Source organism: Cebus imitator, unplaced genomic scaffold (assembly GCF_001604975.1).
Source record: "Cebus imitator isolate Cc_AM_T3 unplaced genomic scaffold, Cebus_imitator-1.0 Scaffold45, whole genome shotgun sequence".
NCBI lineage: Eukaryota > Metazoa > Chordata > Mammalia > Primates > Cebidae > Cebus > Cebus imitator.
This window is the reverse complement of record NW_016107360.1, coordinates 13,339,856-13,353,042: the sequence shown is the minus strand read 5'-3', so window position 1 is coordinate 13,353,042 and position 13,187 is coordinate 13,339,856. Positions and strand designations below refer to the sequence as shown.

The window sequence follows — 13,187 nt, the reverse complement described above, 5'->3', positions numbered from 1 at the left end:
CTTGCCCTGGGTCCTACAAATATTAAAGGTGGGTGGATTTTGGCCCTAACGAAAAATTATTTTCCCACACAGATTTTTCGCCATAAAGAGATTGGTGGGTAGGAAGTACTTCCACATGGAAGGTATGATAGCAAAGAATGACTGCAATCACTGAAGACACACTCTATGCTAGGGGATTTACACGTCGTTTTTCAGTTCGTCCTCACAACAACCCAATAAAGTAGGTACTTAGGAGAAAATGGATATTCAGTGACATTAGTTTGTTCCAGCTCACAAAACTAGTGCTTTAGTTAGCCTTAGTGGCATAACGAACTATGGGAGACTGAAAGTGACTTAAAACAATTTTTCCTCCTGACTGTTGGGTTGGCTGGGCTGCTGTACTGTGGGTTTCCCTAGCTCACTCCTGCAGCTAGTTGTGAGGAGATCTGGGGTGGGGGGCAGTGCAGAAGGTTCCCCATGGCCTCTCTCACTTGTCTGGCAGTTGACATCGCTGTTGCTGGTAATGACGACCTTCCTTTATTTTGTGTTAGCTACCGGCCATTGCAAGCTCCTTGCCTTTTTTAGTTTTTGCCCCCGTACTGCCTGACTCAATGCCCAGCACTTGGTGCTGGTTAATAATAGGCATTCAGGTCACTTACAAGCAATGTGGCCCTGGATGGGTTACCTAACCTCACTTAGTTTGTGTTCCCCACTTACAAAATGGGTATAATGGAACAGAACAGGTGGCTCTGAGACTTCAACGCAGCGATGCAGGAGAGAGACAGTGCTTGGCAGGACAGTGGCACTTGGTGCATGCTTATTGCTAGTGCAGCTGGAATGTAGACCACCAATGAATGTGTGTTGCCTTTTTAACAGGCGGAGTCAAACACCACTCGCTTTCCAAATTGAAATTCCTGGCTTGCAAGTAAGTCCTAGAGTGCAGAAATAATTTCAAAATACAGGGCTGAAATTCTAAGAAAGCAACTCTTAAAAAGCGGGAGAGAAAACCAAAACAAAACAAAGGGACAAAACAACCTGAATTGCACCGCAGCTGATGATCTTTATTATTTTTTAAGATTCCACCCTGGGAATCCACCCTGGGGCTGCTCGCTTCTTCCAGAACGGGGAGCGCTGACTTGGTGGGGCCAGGTGCGCACCAAGCGCTGACAGGTGCGGCTGACTTGGTGCGCTGACTCCTGGGACCAGGAGGTAGGGAAACCACGTAGCTCTCGCCCTGTAGGTCTGGGTCATGTGATCCTACAGGAGCACTTAAAAGGCTCGAGTTCGGCAGGATCCTCGTGACTGGGTGGGGTTACCTCACTTCTGCTAGACTTGGGAAGCGCTGTCAGGACAACCGACTGGGGTCCGTGCGCACCGCGGCTCAGGGAGAAGCACCGACTGCACCGCGTAAGTGATGCGCGCTCAGCAGGACAGGTCCTCGCCCCGGTCCCTCGGACGTAGGGAGCGCAGGGCAGGTGGTCTCAAAAGCCCTCAGCACCAAAAAGGGAGAAAGCGCGGTCGGGTGACATTGGAATGGGATAGTCGTGGCCACCTCAGAGTTTTCAAGTTGGAGCATTGGGGATGGACTGCGTGCGCCCAGCCGAGGGAATACTCTTCAAGGCCAGAAGGCATCTCCTAATCCAGGAGTCCCTCCAAGGAAGTGCGAAACTGGGGTTCTCCACCGCTCTTGGTGCGGGAGCGTTGGGGGTGCAGGGCACTTTCCCTTCCTCCCTCAAGGCGTCTTTTGGGGATGTGTTGATTTCACGGGCTTTCAGAAGCAAGAGAAGCAGAAAACGTCTTCTATTTGAAGGTGCCCAAAGCAGGGGAAACTTGACTTTAACCTAGCAAGGAAAACACATAAGATTTTTATTCTTGGAATGTAGGATTAGGAGAAACCAAGGGCACAGGAGACAGATGGAAGCAGCTCCCTGGGAAGTGCAGGTCAGCTTTGTAATACAGAAGCAAAAGGACTTTGGAATGTTAATGGATTTAAATCCCAGCTCTGGCCTTGGCTAGTTGGTGATCTTGGGCAAATTATTTAACCCTACTAAAGCTCAGTCTTTCCATCTGAAAGGTGGAGCTAATAAGTTTTTCTTTTTAAATAACTGTCTTATTAGAAATGGAAATAACTATAGAAAACACCTACCTAGCCCAGGACTTGGCTTCTCAGCTAAGTGTAATTTCCCTTATCAGTTGTAATTGATGATGAAGTCTATGGTGAAGACAGAACAAAATAATGTTTGAAACTCTGGCCATATAATGTCTGTGGCTATGCATGACCCATGTGGAGTCACCTCTCAGTTCCCCCACCTTCACTGCAGCCACAGTGAGTACCAAGCAAGGTGCTTGGTTTTTGGAGCAAGACAATTCTGTGTAATTCCTGGTTCTAGTATCCGCTACTTGGATGACAACAGGGACGTTATTTATCTTTCACAGCCTCAGTTTTGGCATCAGTAAATGAAGAGGGTGCCCCTCAGCACTTGCCTTCCCCTTCCTTGTTTAAATGTACAATTTTTTTTTTTAAATTTGATTTGGGATGAGTAAAAAAGATGTAAGCAGAATAAAAAGTCCAGTGAGAATGTACTTCATGAACTTGATAAATAACTTTTAAGAAAGTTGTCCAAAAGGAGAATTGGAGCACTTTTGGAAAAGTGCACTGCACTGGCTTTGCTGGCATGTGAGAGTCTGCATGGTCAAGACCCTTTGGTTAACTGGGCATTCTGGATGTGTAACTCATGCTACTCTAAGTACAGGGGAAACCCTTTATAATGTAGTGTCGGTGTTCTTAACAAGAAGCTGTTTTATTAATCTTTTATAGGAGTTGACTGGGAGGGGCAATTGGTCCCCAAATTTATATAAATCCAGTCTATAAGTCAATTTATAGTGGGATTCTGCTAGCATGATTTTACAGCCTGAGAAATAAGTGAGTTTTGACTAACAGGCTGAGTGACTTAGAAAAGTGTTAAGAAAGTCCACTGGGTTTACCAGTTCACTCCCCACAAAAAATAAAAACAAGAAGCAAATTACACAACAATTTTAAAAATGAGTTGTTTTTGTGTGGGGAAGCATCTAGTTTGTCAGGGGAAACACTGAGTGTTGAATACTGCCCTGAGATGCACAGAACTAAGACAATGAGAGGGGAAAAACTCAGTTATTGCCTCAGGTGTCATCGGATAACTGTTAGCACCCAAATACTCAAGGTAAATAGGGAATGACCCATTCTTTCTTTTTTTGAGACAGTCTCACTTTGTCACCCAGGCTGGAGTGCAGTGGCACCATCTTTGCTCACTGCAACCTCTGTCTCCTGGGTCCAAGCAATTCTGGTGTCTCAGCCTCCTGAGTAGCTGGAATTAAAGGTGCACGCCATCACGACTGGCTAATTTTTGTAGCTTTGGTAGACATGGGGTTTTGCCATGTTGCCCAGGCTGGTCTTGAACTCCTGACCTCTAGTGATTTTCCTACGTCGTCCTTCCAAAGTGCTGGGATTACAGTCATGAACCATTGTGCCTGGCCAGTGACTCCTTCTTAATAGGAAGTATGTTTCACTAAAGAGAAAACATGATTATTTTAGTTAAACATTTTCAATGGCTTCATAATATGGGATTTTCATTGAGTGAACTAAGAACATTTAAAAGATGTAGGCAAGCTTCTCATAATTAGAAAGATACCTCTAGAACAATGACTCATTAATGTCTATGTTGACTTGGGAGAGAGGTAAGCTGGGCAAAAAGCTAAGAACTTTTTCCTGTGAAAACGGTAATGGAGTTTGAATGTTTATACTATGTTTGCAAGTTCAAAGATGTAAACCTTAATAGACAGGTCACCAGCCAGCTATCACAGCTTATCTGAACTGGAACCAGGGAATTGAGATTTCTGTCCCTTCAAAGATACTGTAGATATAACCTTGAACATGAAATCACATGCTTTCATTGCTTTTACTCAGACGGGGGTGGGGGGGGGTGACGGACATGGTGGTGGCGGTGAAAAGAGGCGGAAGGACTGTGTCCTTAGATCTTGGAGCCTGAAAAAGCAAATTCTTAGCAGCTTATCTTTCCAATACAGCTGGGACTTATCTCTTAACTTTTTCTCTCTAGTCTGATTCTAGTTAGTGGCTGTCTTTAAATTGCTTAGAGTTGTTTACAGGCCAAAATATCTACTTGGAACCCTGGGGCTAGCCCTTCCTCTTTTCTGGGACTTTGTAACTCATTACCCCTCTTTTAAAAAGACCACTTAACATAGCCTTTTGTACCTGTATGATTCTAGGGAGAGAATGTAACTTAGCTCCCAAGTGATTCATTTTCTCGTTTATTTATTTAACTAATGTTTTTCCCAGTGTTTATGAAAAGGTTTGAACATTCAGAAAAGTCAAAAGAGCTTTGCAATCTAGAATCTACCTAGATTCTATTATTGGTTAGAAGCCAGGCTGTGGATTTCAATTGATTAATCAACTGTCATTGATTACTTCCTACTGTTTGCCTAGAGCTCGGCTCAGCAAAGCTGTAAAAACATAAAAGGCAGGGTAGGGTTAAGGAACAAAGAGTGTTGATTTGGCAGAGCATAGGCTTAGAGTTTGTGAAGAGATCACATAACTTTGGTTAGAAAAGTTACGTTGGAGTTGTAGGGTGTAGGACGTTGAATTTCACTGTAGAAAGTTTATACTTGATCCTGGTTGCAGGTGGGAGTCATCGAAGGCATGGGAGGAATAGTGTTTTAGAAAGCTGATTGCAGCATCGGCATTAGGCTACACTGGAAGGAAAAGGACTCGAAGTCTGACAGATGTGTTGGGAAGCTTGGTAAATGTCTCAGGGCAAGTAAGGATTGAACTGTGGATAGAATAGAAAAGAAGTAGGATGGCACTTGGTGACAGATTTAACTTGAGGATTTCTGGATTTTAGAGCTCAGGCATCTGCATGATAATGGAGCATTATTAAGCATCTGGAAGTTGCTGGGCATGGTGGCTCACATCTGTAATCCCAGCACTTTGGAAGGCCGAGGTGGGCAGATCACCTGAGATCAGGAGTCCGAGACCAGCCTGGCCAACATGGCGAAACCCCATCTCTACAAAAATAGAAAAATTAGTTGAGCTTGGTGGTACTTGTTGTAATCCCAGCTACCCAGGAGGCTGAGGCAGGAGAATCACTGGAACGCAGGAGGCAGAGGCTGCAGTGAGCCAAGATTGCATCACTACATTCCAGCCTGGGCAACAGAGCAAGGCTCTGTCTCAAAAATAAATAAAATCTGGAAGTCATAGAAAGAAGAAGTTTGAGGAGAATGATGATGTCCTGTTGTAATCTGTGGGTTTGAAGGATTGATTGATTATCCATGTGGGAGTGACAGCTGACAGTGCTGATACTGTACTGAAATACCCAACAGCAATGTCAGGACTGAACAAACATTTGGACTAGCAATTAATACTCAAGGGGTGGTTGAATGAGAAAATGTGGAAGGAGAAAAAAGGACAAGGCCTTGAAGAAAATCTGAATATATGGAGTTCTTGGAACAAAAAATAAATACAGATGTTCAATGACCTGTTAGCTTTTTTTTTTTTTTTTTTTTTGAGACGGAGTTTCGCTCTTGTGACCCAGGCTGGAGTGCAATGGCGCGATCTCGGCTCACCGCAACCTCCGCCTCCTGGGTTCAGGCAATTCTCCTGCCTCAGCCTCCTGAGTAGCTGGGATTACAGGCACGTGCCACCATGCCCAACTAATTTTTGTATTTTTAGTAGAGATGGGGTTTCACCATGTTGACCAGGATGGTCTCGATCTCTTGACCTCGTGATCCACCCGCCTCGGCCTCCCAAAGTGCTGAGATTACAGGCGTGAGCCACCGCGCCCGGCCCCGACCTGTTAGTATTTTAATGGCCGTTCATCTACAGTGTTACTATAGCTGCAGTTCTCCTTAATAACTGACAGCACTCCCTGACTAAGGGACTGTATCCGCGCTAGTAAAGTGAAGTCAGTCTTTCCGGTTCCCATTGCGGGAAGTGCAGGGGGTAAGGTGAGGCAGGGGGAAGAAAAAGAGAAAGTTAAATAATTATTTATCTAGGACATTTAGAGCATACAATGCTTTTTCCAGGTAACCCATTTCCAGATTGGAAGCCAGGTAATTTAATGAACTTGTCTCTCTTTTCACAGGGCAACACCTATTTAATCTGGGTGCTATGACAACCCGTCCTGATGGTGGCAATATTTTCCAAACCAAACCTCTAGTGTGATACATATTCTGGATCCACGGTCATGTAGCCATCAAGACTCCCTTCTTTCTTTCCACTTAATTTTAAACTTTGTTTTTATTTTTCTCTGGTACTTGATTCAGGACCTTTCTACCTTAGTACTTCAGTAGCTGCTCTATATGCAGAATAAATATTCAGCTCTGTGAGCCCACTTATTATAATGACCAGTGACAAGCCAAAGGAATTGAGAGTCATTTAGCATCTTCTCTGTTGCTAGGGACTGTTCCAAGTCCTCAAATAGAAAGTGAGGGCAGAGACTGTGTTTTGTCTCTCTGCAGGTCCTGAGGTAAATGTGTATATGTATACATATAATCTCTCGTATCCCTCACTAGAACAGTGAAAAAGAGTGTGGTTCTATTCAGAATGCAAGTCGTTTGTCTAAGGGCACAGAGTTTTTAAGTGGCACAAGCCACATTTGAAGCTGTGAGGGCATACTTTTATTTACTTATTTTTTAATTTTTGAAATGGACTCTCTGTTGCCTAGGCTGGAGTGCAGCAGGGTGATCTTGACTCACTTCAATCTCCAACTCCCGGGTTCAAATGATTTTCTTGCTTCAGCCTCCTGAGTAGCTGGGACTACAGGCATGCATCACCATGCCTGGCTAATTTTTACATTTTTAGTAGAGATGGGATTTCACTATGTTAGGCAGGCTGGTCTCGAACTCCTGACCTTGTGATCTGCCCGCCTCTGCCGCCCAAAGTGCTAGGATTACAGGCGTGAGCCCCCATGCCCGGGCTGAGGGCATACTTGAAATCTTGCATGCTATTCTCACTGGACTGCATTGCCTTCTCAGATACTACTGACTGTATACTAGGCACTGTGTTAGGTGTTAGCACATGCAGGCTCCTTACTGTGGCCCCTGTTTTGGGAAGGTGATGAGCAGGGAAACTCAAAGCACATTGCACAGCTATTACTGGCGGGGTGTCTGCCCTCTGGTCCTGCCTTTTCACCCAACTTCTTGAACTCTATAGGAAGGGCCAGCCTTCTATAAGAAATGCCAACCCCTAAAACTGATAAAAAGGTCATGGAAGCTTCCTACGTCCCTGAGTTCAACAACTACTTCATTCATTCTTAAGATCATGCCTTCAATCCCTGGCTGATTTAAGGGTGAAGTGGAGAAAAACTCTTTTTGCTTGTATGTTTATTTCATCAATACTCTGCCCTCCTTCATTGTCTCACAGTTGTGCCTGTCTAAGGTCACTTTTTGCTTTTTTTCGTATCCATTCCTGGTGAGTCTTTGGAGAGAGGGTGTGATAGAATGTGGAGCCTAGAGCAAGATTACCCCTAGCTGACTCTGGAAGCCATAAGAATTAGGCTGCTTCCTCAAGGCTTTTTTCCCAAAGTTAGAAGCAGCAAGTTGTGTAGTAAGTAATAGGATTTGCATTGTGAATGGGGCCATCCTTCAGTGAGGACTTGGTACAGTGTTTATTTGCAGTGGGGCACAGAACTGCATTCCTCATGCTTTGACAGTACTTAGGGTTTATTGGTTTTCATGCGTGTCTCTTTGCTGGAATGAGGGCTCCTTGAAGGTAGATGGCATCCCCTTCTCATCTTTAACTCCTCCCCAAGTTTTAGCGAAGTAAATCTCTGAAGAGTTGAGTTCTGTTAAAGGAGAGAAAACTATTTGTATAGAAGACTATGGGTAGAAGTCTGTATGTTTGTCTGATTTGAGACAGGGTCTTGCCATGTTACATAGGCTGGTCTTAAACTCCTAGACTCACATAACCCTCCCACCTCGGCCTCCTAAAGTGCTGAGATTAAGGCGATAGCCACTGCCCAGCCGAGGCCTGCATGGTGGAATGAATCAAGAAATGTGATTGGTTACTGCTGAGGGCGTGTAGGGAGGCTGCAGGGAACGGCCTGGCTAGGGAAAAGCTCCTAAGCTCTTAAGCAACAAGAAATGTAGAAAGTGAAATACAGATGAAGCCATTCTGAGTCACATGCAGACCCTAGGAAATACCTCCTTTGTATTTGACACAAGGGGAAATGGCAGCTGTAGCTAATTCTGCAAATGAAAAATGTTCCTGCCTGGGTTACTTGAGGAAGAATATCATTAGCAATCAGCCAGTCAAGTGGAAATAATTTGTTTTGTTTTGTTTTCTCTCCTGGTAAGTATTGGCGTGTTGGTAGAATTAACTTGGCTGGCAGGAGAATGAACCGCCCGTGCTGCTGGGACACAGGAGCTTTCTGAGCTGGCAGACTGCACACTCCACGTGAAGCCATGACTCTTTCCACCGTTCATGTGTATGCATGTGCCTGAACATTGGCGTCTGCGTAATCTGAGGCTTTTGTTTCAGAGAAAAATTGCTGGAAGCCACTGATTTGGAATTTGTTGATAGGATTTTTTTTAAATCCATGCTCAAAAACCATGTAATTTAATAATTCGTAGCCGCTGCCCCCCCCCCCCGCCCCCACCACCGCCAAAAAAAGCCCTTCTTATGTTTGTTAGGTTGTCTTATGAACAGTGACAGAAATGTGTAGGTTCGGGGCACCCAGAGCAGATGTGGAAGTTCTTTCATTAAGGGAGCTTGAGTGAATCAGCACTGTGACTCAAAGCCTGCTGCAGTTTTAGCCTGATCTCCTTGGCTGCATTTTTAGAATCTTAGATATTCCAAGCTGAGAGAGATTTGGGGAATTATATAGAACATCTAATCCCCAGAATTAACAATGAAGGAACTGAAGTCCAAGGGGAGAAGTGAATTGGCTTGCCCAAGGATATACCTGTTGACAAAGTGAAGGCTGGAACTTTCTGCCTTGTGTATTCAGGAATTGTGGCAGAGCTTTCCTGCTCATATTAGCATATGATCTACTATACAGAGCCACAGCCATCCTCTATGGTCCAGCTTTATTGTCTCTTCTCTATTTTTTAGTCTCCCTTCTACCTTTTCTCAGTACACCTTTCAAGTGGGATGGATGTTGAAAGCCACTAGAACATGAGAAGTACATGTGTAATGGCACAAAGTTAGGTTTGTTAGCTTTATGTGCAGCAAAGGAGGGCACATACCCATGGGATGGAAGAAGAGGGAAGAGGCATCTGAAAGATTTGGCCCGTGCTTGAATGAGTCAAAAGAGGGATCAGGGAAGAGGAACCCGTTGGATTAGTTGCTGCCAAGTGCCCATGGCAGCTTAGGAACTTACACTCCCGGCAGTTTCTGTTCAGGAGATAGAAGGGACAAAGTGATATTGTTGGTGAGAAAACAGCAATTATTTGGGGAAAAAAGGACTGTCCATCATAATGCAGCTGCCAAGTGGCTTTGGGTGTATAGAAACACTGTGAGTGTTCTGTTGGGAGCATCTTAGGCTGATGAGCAGCAGCGCAGATTTTCACACCCCAGATCTGGGTCTCTCACCTTCTTGGTTGATGGCACCACCATCCACCCACCCAGCCATCTAAGTCACATCTGGGATCATCCTAGATTCTTTATTCTATTTCAACTCTAATATGTATATGATCACAAGTTCTTCCAGTTTTAGTTTCTAATTCTTTTTCTTATTGTTTGGAGACAGTCTCATGCTGTCACCCAGACTGGAGTGCAGTGGCGTGATCTTGGCTCACTGCAACCTCCACCTATAGGGTTCAAGCAATCCTCCTTCCTCAGCCTCCTGAGTAGCTGGGATTACAGGCACACACCACCAAGCCTGGCTAATTTTCGTATTTTTAGTAGAGACGGGGCTTTGTCATGTTGGCCAGGCTGGTATGGAACTCCTGACTTCAGGTTATCTACCGACCTCGGTCTGCCAAAGTGCTGGGATGACAGGTGTGAGCCACTGCCTCCAGCCAACCTTCTAACTATTTTTAAGTCTGCCCTCTCCACACTTGACTCTTTCCCTGCCCTAGTTCAAACTCCCATCATCTTTATTCTACATTATTGTGAAGCGTATTAACTGGCCTTCCTGCCTTCTGTCTTTCTGGCGTAAGTCCATCCTTACATTAATGTTCATAGTAGTGTTTTCAAATTGTAAAGCCCTTCAGTAGTTTCTAGTCACTAGAGGATAAAGATTCTTAGCTTCTATCTAGAAAACTCTCCCTGATCAACTCTGTTAACTTCTCTAGATTCTATCCTATTTCTCTACTTCCTACTTAAGCCTTGCTTGCTTTCCTCCTGCCTCTGTATTGGTTTTCTATTGCTGCATAACAGATTTTTAAATGCTATAAATTCCATGGCCTTTCAAAATAGTGATATAGGTGTTAAGAAGAAGTTATTTAGGCAGATAATGAGGGTACAGGAGTCCTCGGTGAGGTTTTCCTTTTAATGAAAAGCAGCCCCCAGATCATTTTCTTTTCTAACAAATAGCAGCCTGCCTATAAAATTGAGCTGTACACATAGACGAGCAAGCTGGAAGCTTGCATGGGTGAATGCCGGCAGTTGTGCCTGTAGGAAAAGGCTACCTGGGACTAGGCATGTTCAAAATGGCCACTCCGTCTTCCCTTTTCCTTTCCAACCGCATGTGCAGTAGGGAGCCGACAATGTGGTGCTGGCCAAGCAGAAAACCTATTTGCATAATAAAGTTAGAGTGAGGTGGCCAGCTTCCCTGCGTGCTATGTAAATATCACACCTGGTCCAGCCAATCTGTGGTCAGTCTGTCTCTATATAAAACAGACACTGCCTCCTCAAGCCTGTCTGTAAAATCCAGTGCACTCCACAGAGGGCCAGATTTCCCATTCAGACACCCCTCTCTGCTGCGAAAGAGAGATCTGTTTTCCTTTCTCTTTCTTTGGCCTATTAAACTACTCTGCTCCACTCACTCTTTGTGTGTTTCCATGTCCTTGATCTCTGCCCAAGATGGCGAACCCCAGGTATCTACCCCAGATGATGATGCCCCCTCAATAGGAAAGACAGCAGCAAATGAGGAAAGTGTTTGAGGGATTCATTTAATTAGGACTTAAAGTCAAGGTTGGAAACTAGTTTGGAGTTCAGGCAAGTGACAATAAGGAGCTGGATTAGCCCCTGAGAGTAGGTTTAGAGAGGAGAAGGTGGTTTTAAAAAACATGTAGGAGATTCAATTGGTGATTGATTGGCTGTGGGAATGCAGGGCCAGAGAAAAATGGATAAATCAAGAAGACATTCTGGATTTCTGGCTTTAGTACTTGAGTTTATGGGAGTATTTCCAACCAGGACAAAAAATAGGGAAGTAAGGACAAGTTTAGGGAAGGAGATAATAAGTTTAGTTTTCAAGTTCTGCTGAACTACTTTTGATTTTTGTTAATATAATGAAAGCAATGTTACAATTCTCTGATAAAAAATTTTAGTTGTCTTCTCCACCCCTCCCCATCCTTGTCTTATCTGAGACCTCCTCTCACACTTTTACCTTTGCTGTAGCCTTTAATTCCAAATTTCCAAGTAATCTGCCTAACCTATTTCTTGATTATTGGTTTAGAGTCACATTTTTTATTTGAGGTATTTTCTATTGACGTACTTAACAAGGTGAGATTTTACCACTTTTACATACATTATCTCCTCACTTTCCTACTCTTCATCCTGTCCAAATGGTGATATAATTCTCTTTTTTGCTAAATCAATATCTAAGATTTACCTTATGTAAATATTGCTCACTGCTGAACCAAGTAGTATACCGTAATTGCAGTCTATGTCTTGTACAGTTTTATTTTCTTCATTGAATTAAAAATTGCCTCTTGGGATTGTTCTATTTTCCCTATCACTATTATAACTTCTGTCCAAACTTGCTGACAGAACTGTAATATCCGTAATGATAGGATTTTTTTTTTTTTTTTTTTTTTTTTTTTTTACAAAAGCTCATGCAGCAGTCAATTATAGATGAATTTCTTCCCTGAGGACATCTCATGTGGATTCCTCTGTCTTCACTGCTCCAATGTGGACTGGCGGCTCTTTAGATCTGTTACTCTGTGATTTCACTTCCCCTCTTCAGTCCTAGTTCCTGTTACTGGGCTCCCATGTCTTCCTCTTTCTTGGTTTTCATCCTTGTTTTGGTGGACCACATTTTCCAGCAGCTTTCTGAGAAGTGGTATGTGAGGAGCATTAAATAAAAATCTGGCTGGTTCCCAAGCTGCATATGAGGTGAAAAAAATTAAATAAAAAACCAAAGTCAAAATATAACTGGGTGTGATAGCTCACACCTGTAATGTCTAGCTTAAGCCCACAAGCTAGAAGCTGAAGTGAGCTGTGATTGCATGATTGCACTGCCACTGCAGCCTGGGTGACAGTGGGACCCTATATCTTAAAAATAATAATAAATCATATGTTTCTGAATATTTAATTATGATTGGTGTTTTGGCTGTGTAAACAATTCTAGTTTGAAAATAACATTTTTCTCAGAATTTTGAAAGGAATTTTTCCCAGTATCTTTTAGCTACTGCTAGGTGCTGCTATTGAAAAGTATAATACCGTTTTGGTTCTTGATTCTTTTTATGTGATATCATTCTCTTTTTTTCTCTCTGGAAAGTTTATAATAGTCACTTTATTTCTGAAATATGTTCTTCATTTTTTGATCTGGAAACTTGATGGTTCCTTTAAATCTGAAAAATCATATCTACACCTCTGCAAATGTTTTTGTACTGTTTCCTTGATAATTTCTTACCCTGAATATTTTTTTTAGATAAGGTCTCTTTCTGTCATCTAGGCTGGAGTGGAGTGGTGCAATCATGGCTCACTGGAACCTTGACCTCCTGGGGCCCAAGTGACCCTCCCACCTCAGCCTCCCAAGTAGCTGGGATCACAGGTGTGTGCCACCATGCCTGGCTAATGTTTTAAACTTATTTTTGGTAGAAACGAAATCTCATTATGTTGCCCAGGCTGGACAACAAACTCCTAGGCTCAAGTTATCCTGTTGCCTTGGTCTCCCAAAGTTCTGGGATTACAGGCATGAGCCACACGATCTCCCCTGAATTTTATCTGCCATCATTTTCTGGAACTCCCGTTAGTCAGATATTGGTCTTCTGAAACCACAATCTTCTAATTTTCTTATATTTTTTTTCCTTTTTTTTTTTTTTTTTTT

General features: G+C 43.3%; 1 protein-coding gene across 1 annotated transcript in view; it reads left to right on the top strand.

The window, feature by feature from the left end:
• Window positions 1-1,270: 1,270 nt before the first annotated feature.
• CPVL (carboxypeptidase vitellogenic like) overlaps window positions 1,271-13,187 on the top strand; it is a 152,726-nt gene continuing 140,809 nt past the window's right edge. Inside the window, exon 1 of the mRNA XM_017527074.2 lies at window positions 1,271-1,386. The gene's annotated coding sequence lies outside the window, so the exon portion shown is untranslated. The remainder of the gene's footprint in view (window positions 1,387-13,187) is intronic.